The following is a 17223-nucleotide window of genomic DNA, read 5'->3' on the forward strand; positions in this document are numbered from 1 at the left end:
CACATATCACTGCTCTCCTGCAGAGAACAGAGGATAACCTTTTGTTGTTTGTCTTTCCCTTCCATCCTGTTTCCAGACAGTCTTTTGCTGTCCTCTGTTGTGAATGCCAGGTTGACTGGCCTGCAAGGCTCCCCAAATTTCCCTTTTCTGTCTCCCATTTCTTTAAAGGTATCTGGGATTACAAAAACATACCACCACATCTAGACCTATAAGAGTGGAGATCTGAACATTGGTCCTCAAACTTGTACAGCAAATATTTTATTCACTGATCCATCTCTCTGCTCCAAATAACCAATATGTTCAATATGAAGTGTTCTTATCATCAAACATTAGTATATGAACTAAACATTTAATTATTCTTATCTAGCCACTTTACAATGTATGTATATCAAAATAATATGTTCTAGTTAATAACTATACACATTATTCTGTGGATCCGAAATAATAGAATAAAAAAGATAAAACTTCGTACATTCTATACCCTCTCCTTATTTTTTCAAGAGTTAGTGATCTATGTTTATAAAGATAGCTTTAGTTAAACTCAATGAGTCACAAAACACAACAAAAAGACATGGATGTAGGAAAGTGATGGAGGTTATAGTAGTGGAAGGGAAATATGAGAGGCTCAGAAGGACAGTCACCATAAGGCCCTCTGTGTGTCTGTGTGTGAGTATGTCTGTGTGTATGTCTCTATATGTGTAACAATGCATGTGTTTTGTGTGTTTGTGTGTGTCTCTGTGTGTGTTTGAGTGTGTCTGTGTGTATGCATGTCTATGTTTCTGTTTGTGCACACATGTATGTGTGTAATCGCTAAATGAACAAATTCAATAAAAAACATTTAATTTTAAAGCAAAGTTTTACTTGATCTTTTCTTATGAATGCATTTATATTTTTAGTTTACAACTATTCTAGTGAAAATGGCTTTAAATCAATGAATGACACTGGAAAAATGAATTTTTTAAGTAAAAATTTATAAAATTCCTGTGGGTGGTAGATGGATGTTTGTTATTTGAACAACACTTACCTGTCTTATCAAAGGATTACACATTCTAACTGTAGTAGACCAACTCTCTAGCATATATCCAAGCTTGTTCTAGTGCTAGACTGTTTAGTCCAGTAGATTAAGTTATGGACTCTTCCAAACAGTGTTATCTTCCCTCTAGCAAAATTAATTCATGTACTAAACACTTGGTTCCAAGTATGATGGTCTATCTAATGTCATATCATACATAATGGCTGAGATTCACCATGGGTGGTCCTCAATGTCTTGACTCTTGTGCAAATAAGAACTTTGGACAGTGTTACACAAGGAACAAGATAGGCGGTTAGGGACCAGAAACTTCTTTCAGCCAGTGTTATACTGATAACAATTGTATCATTCACTAAAAGTCCTGGTATTTAGATTAGCAGATATGACCCTAAAGACATATACTGCTCAAGGAAACAAAGTTATTTAATCTTTAATAATTAATTTTAATGCATCCAATATATACCTAAAATTCTGGAGATTCAGGGAAAGCTATTTATCAAACAACCACACACTGTGCATGTTTTAAATCAAGCGTGTTTCATGCTATGTTGAGCAAATATAGAGCTAGCAACCCTTGGAGGACTGGGATGCATGCAAAGCTAACACCTGAATGGATCCAACACTAGCGGCCCTCACCTACTTCCTGGATTCTGTGCTCTAGCATGCATAGCTACTACCATCCATCCATTCCTGACATTGTTTAAATGCTGGGTCAACATTAAAACAAAAATAGGCAGGAGATAGGTTTCTTTTCTTCTATTTTTGAATTGTACGTGTATGTGTTTGTCCATGCCTACCACTTATACGGGCCTTGAATAGCAAATTTCACCTTGAAAAGTATGACCAAAGACCATCTGCATGCATGTGCTACTCTGAAAAAATAAAAGAATTCTTTTACGAAATCACACTCAGTTTTAAATTGGAATTTAATTTTCATTCTGAGAATCAAATAGTGAGATCATTCAGGCTAAGACCAAAGTATACCCTGTGTTTTAAAACATAGAGCAAAAGCAGTCCTTTGAGGGCTTACTTTTTTAGAATGAATTTTGATGATTAACTCTTGAATAAATAATGCTGACACAACCAAACTCCTTTGTTAGAAAGGAACTAGTAATTGGAATTTCCCAGTCTTTCCTAGGTCTTTGGCCAGGGACAAAGACAGCGGTAGCTTTATTGCAGTGTTAATTATTTAATTCCATTTGAGTATCATTTTCCTTAAACAGGAAATGTCTGAATCATAATTGCCCTATCACAGAGTATGTAACCAAGAAATACACAGTAGGAATGTGTGATAATAGAAAGGAAATGTGCCTTTGTGACAACTTGAAATAAAATTACTGAGCCAGATGATTGGACTTGTTCTTAATGGATGTTTTTGTATAACTGATGAAATCACTCCTTTCTCCAAACTGTCATGTTTTCCTACTGCATTGAAAGAGACCCGACTTTCAAAGCCTGTGTTGATAGGCAGCCCTGTTCTCTAACCAGACTACACAGTAGGCTGGTTTCTGGGCTTTTCTACTTGGATGAAAGCTTGCTGGGGCTTTTTTGGGTCTCTTCCATCAGTCTCAAAACCATGAGACTTGCCTGCATGAAACACCTCAGGGCTACCTGGACAGAAATCCACAGATTCGTACGGTGTGACTTTGTTTATATCCTAGCAGCTGTTCAAAGGAGAACAGCTTGGAAAGCAGATTGACATTCGTCATTTTTGAAGATCAGTTATGTGATCGGACTGGAAGCTAACATGTACTCACCAGTTTTTTTCAAGGATTAGGTGGATGAATTTGCTTTTGGATGTGAAACTAGATCCAAATCATTGCTGCTCCCTCTTATGACAAGTTTTATCTTTGACTCTCAATATTTATTTTAATGAAAAATAGAAATAGTTGTTTCCTTTAACTATTTTTTTGCTTCCAATTAAATGCTATGAAGCAATGAATTAATGTAAAAGTTTTGGACATTTAGAAAGTAACATTTAATAGTTGTTATTATAATTAGAAATAATTTTTAAATTTCAAGTTTTTCTGTCCTCATAACAATAGGTGTTATTCTCTACAGCACAGCAACACAAAATTGTGGTTGAGTAAGCATTTGTTACATTCAATTCAATTCCCAAGTCTGAATGAGCAATAAAACTGACACGTGTTGTTCCTGCCAGGAAATACACTGGCAAGGCTCAGATTGTTCACATGTGTTATGGTCACAGATGTTGGGAAAGGCCTAAGAGAGAGACGCCAGGCCTTTAAAACGGTGCTTTGGAAGCTATCCAGCGCTCAGCTGCACTGAGCTTGCAGTAAAGCCTAGGGCAGGAGACTCTGGTTTTTCAGCCGCTCAGTAGCCTTCATTAAATCAGACTTCCACAGAGTCTGGAAAGACTAATTTATTTTTCATCACAGGTAAGGACCCCAGAGTTAACAACAGCATTCACTTCGATGAAGTAATGACCAACACGAAGCATTACTATAAATGAAAGGAAATAATGATTCTTGCTAATTAAGAAAGAACAATAGGTAGGCAAGTAGTATTCCCAGAATGGATTATTTGGAAGGGGTTAGGTGGGGCCTGGGGAAAGCACACATTGATGACAGTATTGTTCATATAGTGACACCACAGATCTGTTACCACTGGACCCAGAAGTTATAGAAACCCGCCCGAGTCAAGGGGAGGACACTGTCGTGTCTGGAGCTGTAACTTTTAGGTGTCCCTTAGCAAACTTACAGTGGCGCTGTTAGTAGGGAAACGCTCTGACCTCACTTTCATTTCTCTAATCTTCTGTATCTATTTGTCTCATGAGGCAAATGGCAGGGATATCTGGGTGTGGAAAAATGTTTTGAAATGCGTCATATTTCAAAATTCTCTTCCAACTTAACAGGGAGTTACTCAGGACTGAGACCTCCCCCATGAAGTGACACGCTGGGCTTTCATAGCTCTCGGGTTTACTTTTGTATATAGAGGTACATGCTACTAGCTCGGAGGCTGAAATTGATGACAAGTTATTCTTTTCCCTCTCACGTGACAAAATGAGAAAATAACTTAAAGTAGAAATGAATTATTTTGGCTCATTGCTTCAGAGATTTCAGTCTGTGATCATTGGGCCCGATCATTTGGAGGAATAGTTGAGGCAGAGCGTCATGGTAGGGAGTATGTGATTGAACAAAAATTGCAACTTCCAGGCAGCCAAGAAGAAAGAGGGGTGGGACTCTGTGGTCCTAAAGTCCTATTTAAGGTCACATTCCTAGTGACCTAACCTCCATTAGTTCCTAAAGTTTCCACCATCTAACAGAACGTGACTGGCCATGATTTCAGCCCATGATCCTTGGAGGAACATTTAAGAGTCAAACCACAGTGCCCTCCTTAAATGTAAGTCAACTTCACTTTTCTATTTGTAGGTCTGGAGTAGGTGTCATTGGCTCATCTTTTCTTTCAAGCATATGGATGTTAGATGCACAAAGAGAAGTGGTGATGGTTTAAAATTTAGTACAAGGGTAGAATATGATTTTATGATAGGTCAACCTTTATGATTACAGCTCATACAAACATTACTATCTTGCAGAAGTTTTAGGAATGTTGTCGTTTCTATGGAGACCCCAAAATGTGAGCCTATTCCTTGTTTGAAGGTCAGAGAGTTTGAGCTAATTATTGTTCTTTCAAAGTTGTTAACAACAGATGTGGTTACAAAACAAGACCTAGGGTGCTTTGGACATTAAGATGCCCCTTAGAGGTAGATCTGTTCCATCCAGACCAAAGGTCAGAGAATCCAAGCATGCTTCTGCTCCTTTTGAAACAGGAGGTTTGACATAGGAAGCGATTGCCTACCGGATACTTGATCTAGGGTTTGTTTACTGCCCAGACATTAAATGCTTTTCTCAGGAATTAATGGCTTAATGTCTCAATATTGAAACAAGTAACTGTTCTGGTTGTCCTTTGTATTATATTAAAGCAATCTTTTGCCTTCTTAGTATGAGGGTATAAAAATGTATGGAAAATTAAACATAGGTGGATTCTGATTTCAGAAGGAAGGAATTTAGCATTCAGTATTTGCCAAGTTACCCTCCTGTTACTGTCCTGTGTCTCTGTGTTTCTTTCTTATCTAATGTTCTTCCTATCTAATGTTTCTATTTCTCATGCCCCTTTCCTGGAATGTACAAACTTGCCACAGCAAGGATGGCCACAGGAGTCACCCCAAAAGGGTACCTCACAAATGGCAGCCCAAAACGGTGTGACTCGTGACAAGTTTTCATTTCATTTTTGCTTTGTTTTAAACTCAGAATGATTAGGTAGAATTGAAGGTAGATCTATTATATGCAAATTGAAAAGTATTTTTATGGCCCAGCATTGGTATACATGGTGTAAACATGACTGGCTATTTTCTCGCAATCTTCAGACATCTCACTCACATGTTTCCCACTTAAATATTACGTTGAAGTAACACCTTTAAGGAGCCTGCTAAATTACAATGGGGTCAAAAAGAGATGACCTTATGTGAATTATTATTTATTTGATTTGTTTTCTATACACTTCTTAGATTTATTTTATTTAGGTGTAAGAGCATGTCATATACATGCAGATATCTAAGGGGGCCAGAAACAAACTGGAATTGTAGGCAATTATGACCAACTAGCAGCGAGTGCTGAGAAGCTAACTCTGGTTCTGTGAGGAGGTGCTCTTGACCTCTGAGCCATCTCTTTACCCTCCCTCCACAATCTTTCCCAGAAGAAACTGGGACATGAGGTTGGTAAGGTGACATGTAATCAAATAAATAAAAGATTTGGCAAGAGATTCCAAGCAGCCAGAGGACAGCATTATATCTTGGGGAGTTTTCATTAATAAAAATCAAAGTAAATACACCTGGGCAGTTTCCTTGAGAAACCTCAGGTTTTCACACTGAAAGTTCTACCCTCAGAAAACCCTCAGGTCTGAATAGACATCAGTGGTTGTTTAGCCAAAAACTGGGCTCCTCATTCTTCGTTACTCAGTATGTTCTTAAGGGACTCACTTCTGTCCCTGTTTCATTGGCAGAAGCATATTATTTGGACACTCTTGTGCTTGGGGGTGGAGATGGGGGGGGTAAAGATACATACACATCCTGCTAGAAACAGAAATTTGCACCCTTTCGCCAAATGAATACAGTCTACAATGGCTAGTCTTAAGAATGTTTCATCATCCAACTACAGGTGGCTTGGCAGAAGGAGGAAGCCTTCGGGGCTTTGGGATCACTTGTCATGGAGACACAGAATAGTGGTCATTTGTGTCTCTTAGCATTAGGCAGCATTTAGATTTAGATTCCTATTTTTATTAACATATATTAGTGCTACAAAATAATGGATTTGATGAAGACATTTTCAAACATGAATTTTTGATTGTGCTCGTCTTCCTATTACCCGACCCCTTACTGCTCTCCACCTACTCCTGGTTTCCTGATAGTTGGAAAAGACTATGCAGAACATCTGATTTAGCCCTCCCTCCTGACACTGGCTCAGAGTCAATATCTTTGTCTTAAATGTGAAGTATCAAATGTCCAGGCTTGGGTTTCTCTAGGATTTTCCAGATTAAAAGTAGCAGAGGTAACGCAATGGCCCAATCTTTCTATCTTACAAGACCATTTCTTCTTTCATGGACTGAAAATTGGCTCTATGTCCTCTTGTTATGTCTTCAACTGTTATTTAATATCTTCACTTTTAAAGTGGGGCCAGTAATATAGAATACGATGAAAGAAAATACTTCACAGTATTCCAAGCAAAGCTTCATTTTCTCAGATTATTTTTCTTAATTATCTTGGTAGTTTGACACATGAAAACATGACCCTATCACTGGGTTCATCTTCCAGTTAATGGGAAAAAAAATCAACTATTGCCCTGGGAACACAATTGTCTTGAACATAAAATTGATTATTGACCATTTCATCCAAGTTTTCTTTGGATGTCTCCATTTTTTAAAAAAGAAAAAAAAAAAGTCTCCGAATCGTAGCTTGTTAAGGTAAGTCTGGAGGCGTAATGGAGGAACTGGAGGTATCAGGCATTTTCTACAGAAAACAGGAGGCTCGGGTTTTAGAAATGGAGGACAGAGGAAAATATCCACTCCTGCATTCTCCTGGCTAGTCCCTCCAGCCAAAGAAAAATGACACCATTAAAAATTTGGCTTGTGTGTCATCCAAACACAATGAGAGATATTCTCAAAGAGAATAGCTAGGAGCCATGTCATGCTTAAGCTAAATGACTTCCTGTTTGAACAATTCAAATGCTGGAGAGAGCTAGGAAAAACAAGTGACAAAACTTGCAATAATAAAATGAGTCTTTGTCTGCTTGCGTATTGCTGTTCTCCCCACTTTCTACTTGCTCCAATTTCAGTTCACTCACTGTCACTGCTACTCTTCTTAAAATGTTTCCTTGCAAGGCACATAAATGGCTCCACTATTCGTTCTCCCTTAAGAATCTATCTGGCATGAATATACTTTTCTTTGATGTGGGTTGGTAAGAAAGACAGATCCAGAGAGACAGACAGGGTGAGACTAAAGGTAAGGGTGGGGGGGGGAGTAAATAGGAAAGGAGAAAAGAAGAGTGTGAAGGAAGGGAGACAAAAAGTGGGAAGAGGAGATAAGGGGAGGAGAGAGGAGAGGAAGGCAGTGACTTTTCTTTTTTTTCCTCTTTATTTTATTCTTTTTTAATTAAAATTTCTGCCTCCTCCCCGTTTCCCATTTCCCTCCCCCTCCTCCCACACATCGCTCCCCACTCCCTTCCCCCTTTCCCCACTCCTCTCCCCCTCCCCCAACTCCATTCCCCTTCCCTCTCCATACTGAAGAGCAGTCCAAATTCCCTGCCCTGCGGGAAGTCCCAGGTCCTCCCACTTCTATCTAGGTCCAGCAAGGTGAACATTCAAACAGGCTAGGCTCCCACAAAGCCAGATCATATATTAGGATGGAAACCTAGTGCCATTGTCCTTGGCTTCTCATCAGCCTTCATTGTCCTCCATGTTCAGAGAGTCCGGTTTCATCCCATACTTATTCAGTCCCAGTCCAGCTGGCCTTGGTGAGCTCCCAATAGATCAGTTCCACTGTCACAGTGGGTGGGTGCACCTCTCATAGTCCTGACTTCCTTGCTCATGTTCTCCCTTCTTCTGCTCCTCATTTGGATCTTAAGAGCTCAGTCCGTTGCTCCAGTTTGGGTCTCTGTCTCTATCTCAATCCATCGCCAGATGAAGGTTCTAAGGTGATATGCAAGATATTCATCAGTATAGGATAGGGTCATTTCAGGTTCCCTCTCCTCAGTTGCCCAAGGTACTAGCTGGGGACATCTCCCTGGTCATCTAAAAGCCCCTCTAGAGTCAAGTGTCTTGCCAACCCAGCTTGGTATTGGCATAAAAACAGAGAAGTAGATCAATGGAATCGAGTAGAAGAGCCTGATTTTAACCCACAAACCTATGAAAACCTGATTTTTGATAAAGGAGCTAAAAGTGTTCAATGGAAGAAAGAAAGCATCTTCAACAAATGGTGCTGGCATAACTGGATGTCAACCTGTAGAAGAATGAAAATAGATCCATTTCTATCGCCATGTACAAAACTCAAGTCCAAATGGATTAAAGACCTCAATATCAGTCTGAACATACTGAACCTGATAGAAGAAAAAGTGGGAAGTACTCATTTTCATTCTTATATATTGTTCTATGCCACACTACATGTTTGGTGAGCCACTACACTGCATGTTCTTTTCCTTCATCAACATATGGTTAAGACTCAATGATCTAATCTGTGGCCTTCCATAAACATGACATTTCTAAACACAATAGATAATGGAGTCACACTAGAATGCAGAGGCATGACTCTAATGCAGTGCCTGGATTTGGGTGCATTTCCTTCAGTGGATAAATCAATAAGGATAGATTTTCTTCTCTATTTCCTGACACTATGATGTGGGGAACAATTCTACCATGGCCAAGTTAGAAAAGGACCTACAATACAGTTCTGTTTCTAATTTATGTTTGGGAAGAGACTTAGACTTTGTAAACTAAATAAGCCCATTGTGATGTCAGTTCTAGCAGAGTGAATTAGCAAGACATTATTGCTATTGTGAAATTTCTTGCCATTTACACATGGATGAATATCTTTTTTGCTTTGGAGTATGTTACGTTCTATGGAGATAGGGCTTGCTAGAATTAGGTGGGAGTCTAGTTCAAAGGCTGCCTTTTAAGAGAGCTCCCTTCATAGTTGTCTTTTAGCCTCCCCTTTCTTCTTTTAAAAGGTACTGTTTCAAGGGAAATACCATAAAGGATTCTTACAGAAGTAAATTCTCATTTCTATAAAATATTTATAATCCTTATATAATATTCAGTTAGGCTCATCATACTGAAAATTGCTGTACAGGAAATTTCTAATTTTGCATTCTTTTCTTTTGACTCTTTTCTGATTATCTTGAAAATTACAGAGAATATGTTCTCCCAGATAAGCAATTGTTCAACAGACAGAATGCCAAATTCTAATTTTGGCCCCACCAATAATGAAAGAGATGAATTAAACCGTTTGTGCAACTTCCTTGGACCATAAATCCTCTTTGATAAGCAGGTGATAGCATTAGTAGTTATCTAAAAGAATTGTAGAGATTAACACAATTTAAATTCTTTAAAAAATGATAGGAAGCAAAGAGCAGTAGTGTATATGGATAAAAATGGAATAATGAAGTCCATTGTTTGGTGTCAACTAAAATGGTAATATAAATAAATAACAACAAAGCAAAAGTGATAATGTCTTGAAAAATGCCAATTCTTGTTATCATCTATTTGGCAAAAACGATCTGTAGATTGGTAAATTCCCTGAAAGTAATTACTTTGCATTTGGTTTGGTTGGTTTTGTTGAGCACCCATTTATTTAAATATTCATTCACAAGATTGATCATAACTTGACCAAGTGCCTATTCCTTTTTCTACTCTTCCCACTGTTTCTCAGGCTTTCCTGTGGGAACTAGATGTTTGCCTTGTCTATTAAATGGTTTTGCTTTTAGAACACCCAAGACAGAAACTGCAATACGAGAAAGAAATGTCTTTAGTTTCAGATGAAGATCTACCCATTCCACGGCTCATCCAAAGAGAAGATGGAGGTATTCTCTGACACATTTGCTGTGTACATGAAAGCTTCATGGTAGAGGTGGATGGTATCAATGGGTCCAGATATTATTTCATATGTCATGTAAAGATCCCCTTTTAGAAAACTGTATAATTAATTGATACAGGTTTTTTAATACACAAACTAATAACATGGTTGTTTTATATAATGTATATGGGCTAAACATAGTAGCTATGTAAATGCTATATTTTCATGAAAATTGTGAAGTAGTGTTTGTTTATGGGCATCACCATAATCACATGAATGATGTATTGCACTGTGATGTCACACAGCTATACTGCCACCAGGTACCTGTACCAGGCTAATTTTTGGCAGGTGGGACACCACCCAATTCCCAAACCATGACATGAGACTTCTTATTAGTTATGAATGCTCTGCCCAGCTTAGGCTTATTTCTGGCTAGCTCTTTTAACTTAAATTAATCTGTTTCTATTCATCTAGCTTTTGTCTCTGAGCTTTTTACCTTTTTAAAATTTCTTTCTGTAAATCTTAATTTCACCGCTTCTTGTGTCTACTGGCTGGTATTCTTCTTGTGCCTATTGGCTGGTTCTTATTCTCTCCTCTTTCTCTTTCTTCCTGAGTCTAGATGTCTCCTCCTACTTATTCTCTCTGCTCACCAGCCCTGCCTATCCTTTCTCTGCTTAGCTATTGGCCATTCAGCTCTTTACTAGACCAATTAGGTGCCTTAGACAAGCAAGGTGAAACAAAAGTAACGCATCTTTATGTAATTAAACAGATGCAGCACAAACACATGCAATAATCCTTATATCATTAAACAAATGCTGAAGAAACAAATGTAGCAACACACCTTTACACAGGTAAAGTAATGAACATGCAGCATGAACAAATGTAACCCATCTTCATCCAGTTAGAATAATATTCCGTAACAGATAGTAGAAACGTTTTAGCTGTTAAAATCTCTAGTTTTTAGTTTACTATTTGAAAGCTTCATACCTGCATGCAATATTTTTGTTCATATCCTCCCCATCTTCCTCCCTCCCTCCAATTCTTCCCAGATCACTCTCTTATCCCTTATCCAATTTTATGTGTTCCTCTTTAATTAGTGAATACAAAATTAATGCTACACAAATCCACGTGGATACAAAGTCCTATTATATATTTCATTTTATTATCCAATAAGTATATGAAGATTAGATTATTTACCTGATTTTACCGGCTTACTGTAAAAACAGAAAACCAAAGAAATAAACAGAATTTACTAAACTTTCACAATGAGCTGCTGGAAAAGCTCGAATCAAGACTCTTGACCTTGCTCCTTTGTCAGTTTGTCTTTCATACTTTTTAATTAAAAATCTTATTTTGTATTATGTGTAATGACGTTTTGCTTGCTTGTATATCGGTGCTCCCTTGTGTATCATGTGCCTGGTACCCGAAGTCAGAAGATACCATTTTCTCTGATAGTGGAGTTATAGACAGTCATAAACCCACATGTGAGTGCTGTGGATTGAACCTGGGTTATGTAGAATAACAGGCACTTATTTTAACCATTGAGCCATCTTCCTATACCCTCAGTTCCTTTCTCTTTAGAAATCATATCATCTATAGATAAGTCACTAAAGTAATGGCTTTTTTCTTTCTTTTTTTTTTTTTGATGGAGTTAGAAATATCTTATAATGTGTTGTCCCAGTTTTTAAGGGCACCCTGCAAGATCAAATTTTGGCAGTGCCTTGCTGCAGAGAGATGGGGGCACAGGATACAGTTCTGGGAATTTTCTTCAAAAGGCAATCGACAGGAAATAAATTTGAAATGACTGTCAACTGCCTACTTGCCCAGGCTAAATGAAGTCATTTGAAGGTATAATTTGCTTGTGAACCAAATTAGACTGCAGAAATGGTCGAAGAACACAAAAAGGGAGGAAAATTGCCATAGCAAAAATTGGCTTCAAAACTAGCTATTAAACTTCCACTTGCAGTTAATGCTTAGAGTGTGTGTAATACGAACCTTTGTAATCCCACATTTTATATTTTGGAGGAAAAATGCACTCTTCATGTAGAGGGCAATGCCATCCATTGTCGACATTGAAAGCGCGCAGTTGTAGCTATAATTCCACCTGAATTCTGGACTTCTTTGTGACGTTTTCCATGGAAGACTTGAAGATCCAGGTAAGAACATTAAAAAATAAAAGACCAAGCTTAGACAATTTGGTCCCAAACATTCTCCAATCTTGATCAGTTTTAAGGCAACATTGTAAAGAAGGTACCGTCAGGCTTTGCAGCCAATAGGCTTACGCTATTTTAAATCTCGAATTAAAGACTTTGTAGCCACGTGACCATTGGTTGGTCATTCAAGGTTTCTAATCCCTTTTCATCTCAATATGAGATGGAGAAAACCTTGGGAAAACTCTCAGGACCTCTGAATTCTTGTGTTGTTTGTTTAGCATACCAGAAGACTGCATCCTTGTATAATATACCCTAAAATGGTTTCAAATGGAGGTTAAATACTTTTAGTATGTAAGTGAGCCACAGACTAACTTCCAAAGTTCGGTGTGAAAAGGGAGCTCCCAAGGCTTGAAATGTTTGTGGGCAAGGTAGGGGAGATTTACAGAGTGTGTACACGGACTGGAAAGATAACTTAGCTGAGAAAAGTGCTTGTCACACACACCCGATAGTTCCAGTTTGATCCCTGGAATCCACTTTATTTTTTTAAAGGAAAGTTATATGCAGTGGTATGAATCTGTAATTACAGCATTTCCATTTTGGATCATTTTAGATATCACAGAACGATGTTTGAAGCAGTATAGAGACCCAGACTCAGCAAGGTGAGAGGGGACAGACAACAGACTCCACGAAGCTGTCTTCTGACCTCCACACAGGTGCCTCAGGTCATATACGCTGTTGTACTTGTTTGTCCATACTCTCAGAACACACACACAAAGATACACACACACAATGATAACAACAGTAATACTAAATAGCTGGCATAAGGAATTTACTATGACAGTCTGCCTGGAGATTTCTGTTGTAAGTAGTCTTCCCGTTCCCCTCCTAAGGAAGCTGCTCTGAATCCCTGAAGTGATCCCAGGAGGAAGATGCTAGTTTGGCCTGGCCTATTGCCAGAGCTGGACATAAGTCTTCAATCCTGGATTATCAGTGTGTTACTGCAAAGCTGTTTCCTTTTGCAAATGTGAGTCAGCTACTTACTCAGCTAGTCCCTAAAGAAATGCTGACATCCGGAACTAGGCTTTTGTAATTCAGAGGCAGAGCAGCCATTTCTTTGCAGTTTCCTTGAAATCAGGAAACACTAATTCCCTGTGTGATTTCTAAGGATTCAACTAAGCATCCAGTGGTTGCAGCTGCTTGAAAAACATTCAAGGTCATCTGCCTAGTAAACTGAAGATGATGGAGAACTAGTTTTCATGTCCATGTTCTTTCCCTCTTCTCCATAGTAGGAAAAGCAGCACATCAACTGATAATAACCATACATGTGCATATACATCGTATACATATAAGTGCATATACATGCACGGGTACTCATACGTGTAAACAAATACACATACACAAACATATACATATATCTATCACACATATATATTACATATGCATATATGAAATTTGTTGTGGAATGTTATTTTAATTAGGCAAAGATGTGTCACATTTGTTTACGCACCTTTGTTAAGGATGTAAAGATGTGTTACTTTGGTTTTACCTTGCCTGCCTAAGGCACCTGATTGATCTAATAAAAGCTTATTGGCCAATAGCGAGGCAGGAGATAGATAGGTGGAACTGGCAGGCAGAACAAATAAGTAGGAGGAAAAATCTAGGCAAATGAGAAGAAAGAAAAGAGATCAAGGGAAAATGAGGAACACACCAGGGACTGGAAAGAAGCCAGACAGCTGCCAGACAGACGACAAGAGTTCTAGGGAAGTAGGACATATAGAGAGAAAGGAAGGAAAGAAGGAAGGAAGGAAGGAAGGAAGGAAGGAAGGAAGGAAGGAAGGAAGGAAGGAAGGAAGGAAGGTTGGTTGGTTAAAAAGCCCCCAAGGCAAAATGTAGATAAAGAGAACCAGAGTAAGAGCTAAGATAAGGCTGAACATTTATAACTAATAAAAAGTCTCTGTGTCAGGATTTGGGAGCTGGTTGGTGATCTAAACGAAAGCCTGGTACATGTATCTAGCATCAGCATGCATGTATGTGTGTGCATGTGCGTGTGTGCATGTTCGTGTGTGTGGGTGCATGCATGTGTGTTTGTATGTGTGTGTGCATGTGTATATCTAGCTGCTAATATACAGAAAACAAATTAGCCTCAATATCCCTGAAAATATCCAGGATAAACATGAAGACCTAGTTTCCAGGTAATTTGCATTTTCGGTTCCATCTTCCTAATCTTTTCCCCTCCTAGGCAGCATCAATTTGACAGATAAAGAGTGCCTGTGAAGATTTAAACTAGCAGCAAACACTGGCACCCTTAGGCTTGTGAGAGATGGACCTTCCGCACAATCACTTTCCTCTGAGCATGAAATAATTTGCCAGTGGAATAGGAATACTCAGGAAGATTGTGATAAGTAGAATTATGTATAAAGAAGTATTGCATAAATGGGTGTATAGACTAGTGGGAGAGGGCTTGCCTAGTGTGCACAATGCTCCTCTCTGTCACACCAAATAAACCCAATATTTGAAGGATAGGAAGAAGCATTACTGCTGTGAAATAAGCTAAGTATCTGCTTCATTATTCTTAGCTTTTTAATATAGGCATATATAGATACATATATACACATTCACATACACACAAACACACACATATATATGTATATGGCTTTTTAAAATTTTGATGTATGGATTTTCTCTTTTTGTGTGGTCATTTCTACATCATAGACATCTGTGCATTATAAACTCAATTGATTTTAAATGAAGCTTGTCATGAGTTTATCAAAAAAGACTAGTTTCATTTAATAGTTAAGTATTCATTACTATAAAATAATAAATAGCCACAAATAATGTCATAAACATAAAATAATAGCAAATCTAATAAAATGATGAATCACTGCTCTATTGTACTTTAGTTCTGTGGTTCTGGAGCAAAGCGTCATGTTAAGTCGGATGCTTAACCTAAATTTTATACTAGAAAACTCATCAGAGCTTGAAAACTTTCACAATTGGATCCAATCGTTTCCTTGGAATGTGTGAAGTGTTACAAATACCGCCTAATTCTTTTTGAAGCTCAAGGCAAAGGCAAAAAGTCTTGTAACATACTGGAATGATTTGAATGATTGTTCCATAAAATGGCTCGGATTTGCTCATCTGGCTTCAAGTTCAGAGGAATGACCAACAAACCAACTTATGTTCTCAGCAGCGAAGACTCTGAAGGGTCTGAACAGATGCTGAAGGCTTACTCCAGGCCAATGCACGAGGGTTTTTTTTCCCTGTGGTTTCTCTTAAGTGTTTGCTAATATCTACCACATTGCATACTCAATGTCCCTTTTCAACTGGTCTGCTTGCTCATAATATAATACAGATGATTTTATCTTTCTCAGAGCCCTTTTGCTACATTGAACTGAAGTCTGCAGGGCTCAGACTCCTATAATAACATCCACGTTTCTTTGAGGACAGGAAACTCCCTCTCAAAGGTTTGCTCCTTAGTCTTAACTTCTAGAATACAATATCATATGGAATCCCACTTAAATAATGCTCTATTTTTCTTCCGAGTATTCATTTAGGCTTCTGCTAACTTATGGATTTTAGCTCACTGTACCTTTGGTAAACACAAAATGCCTTTCCAATTAGAAGACAATAGCATCACTCATATGGGCTAGGAATGCCTAACATCTTTAAGTAAACAGAACTGAAAGGCTTTCCTTATTTGGTTTCAGATGCAGAGTAAACAGTTTTGTAATAGAGGCAGAGAAAACTCATATGGTTTTATAACCTCAAGGAGAAAAAAAGGAAAGTTGTAGACAATGTGTGTCTGACTCTGACTTTGATGTGATTTTTATTGTCTGTTTTTTCCCTTGTTCTTATTGAACAAAATCATATGACAGATTTTTGTGCTTATTTCTCCTCCCAATTTAAAGTCTTAATTGCAATGAACATTGACTTTCATTTTAGGAGCAGAAAGAAACTGAAAGAATTCTGATAATACTTTAGAAGATTTTATTCAACAGTTTTAGAATGGTTGTAATTTAACTGCCAATAAAATCTGTAGCATTTCCCTCTGTTCCTGGCCTTATGATATCTTAATCCTGGGCAAGTGTCAACACTACTGATGAGAGTCCCCAAGATCTCCCCTCTACCTAATAGGGTCGGGAATATAGATGCAACAAGTTATTACGCTTGACTTTTTATATTCATTAGGAGTCATGAGAGAAAAACTGCTAAATGTTATCCTTGTGGGTTAGTTATATACTCTCAGTGACAGATAGCTTTTTTAGTCTAAAACAAAACACTAGTGTTGCATACTAAGACCATGATGTCTTTATCAAAGAATTTCATCATCTTTTTAAAAAGCACGTCTTGTCATGTGTTTGGCCTTTGATAAAGACAGACTTTTCCTTAGGATATCCGGAGGGCAGATAACTAGAACTGTGTGTGTGAGGTTCAGGCCAGCTTGCCATGGCACAATGTTGGGGCAGCGGTAATCGGTCTAAGATGGAATTGATACAGTTAGAGTTAGATAAGGGCTGGTCAAGAGGCACATACAATCTTTACCAGAGATGTTGAGAACACTCTTTTCATGTGATCCTGCTCTTTGTCTGCCCCCTATCAACTTTTATCTAGTCCCATGTCAAGTGACAACATGATAGAGAACAATTAATATATGAATCTGTTCATGTATGACATATGAACGTACACAGACATGCAAGCTGAATATACAGTGATATTTATTGCATTCTAGTTAAGAGGAGCACAGAAAGCCATTTTACAAACAAAGTCATTCTAGTGGCCAGAACTTTAAATAGTGACCTTGATCGTCCAGTTTAAGTGGAAAGAACAGTAGCCTGAGATCATAGCAATATAGATCATGTAGAAAAATGGACATAAAAAAATAGTGGCTAGACTGGTAATTGAGGCACTGAAAGAAGAACAAGAATGTGTGTGTGTGTGTGTTTGTGTGTGTGTATGTA

The sequence above is a fragment of the Chionomys nivalis genome, chromosome 17, assembly GCF_950005125.1.
Source record: "Chionomys nivalis chromosome 17, mChiNiv1.1, whole genome shotgun sequence".
In the NCBI taxonomy this organism is placed as follows: Eukaryota; Metazoa; Chordata; class Mammalia; order Rodentia; family Cricetidae; genus Chionomys; species Chionomys nivalis.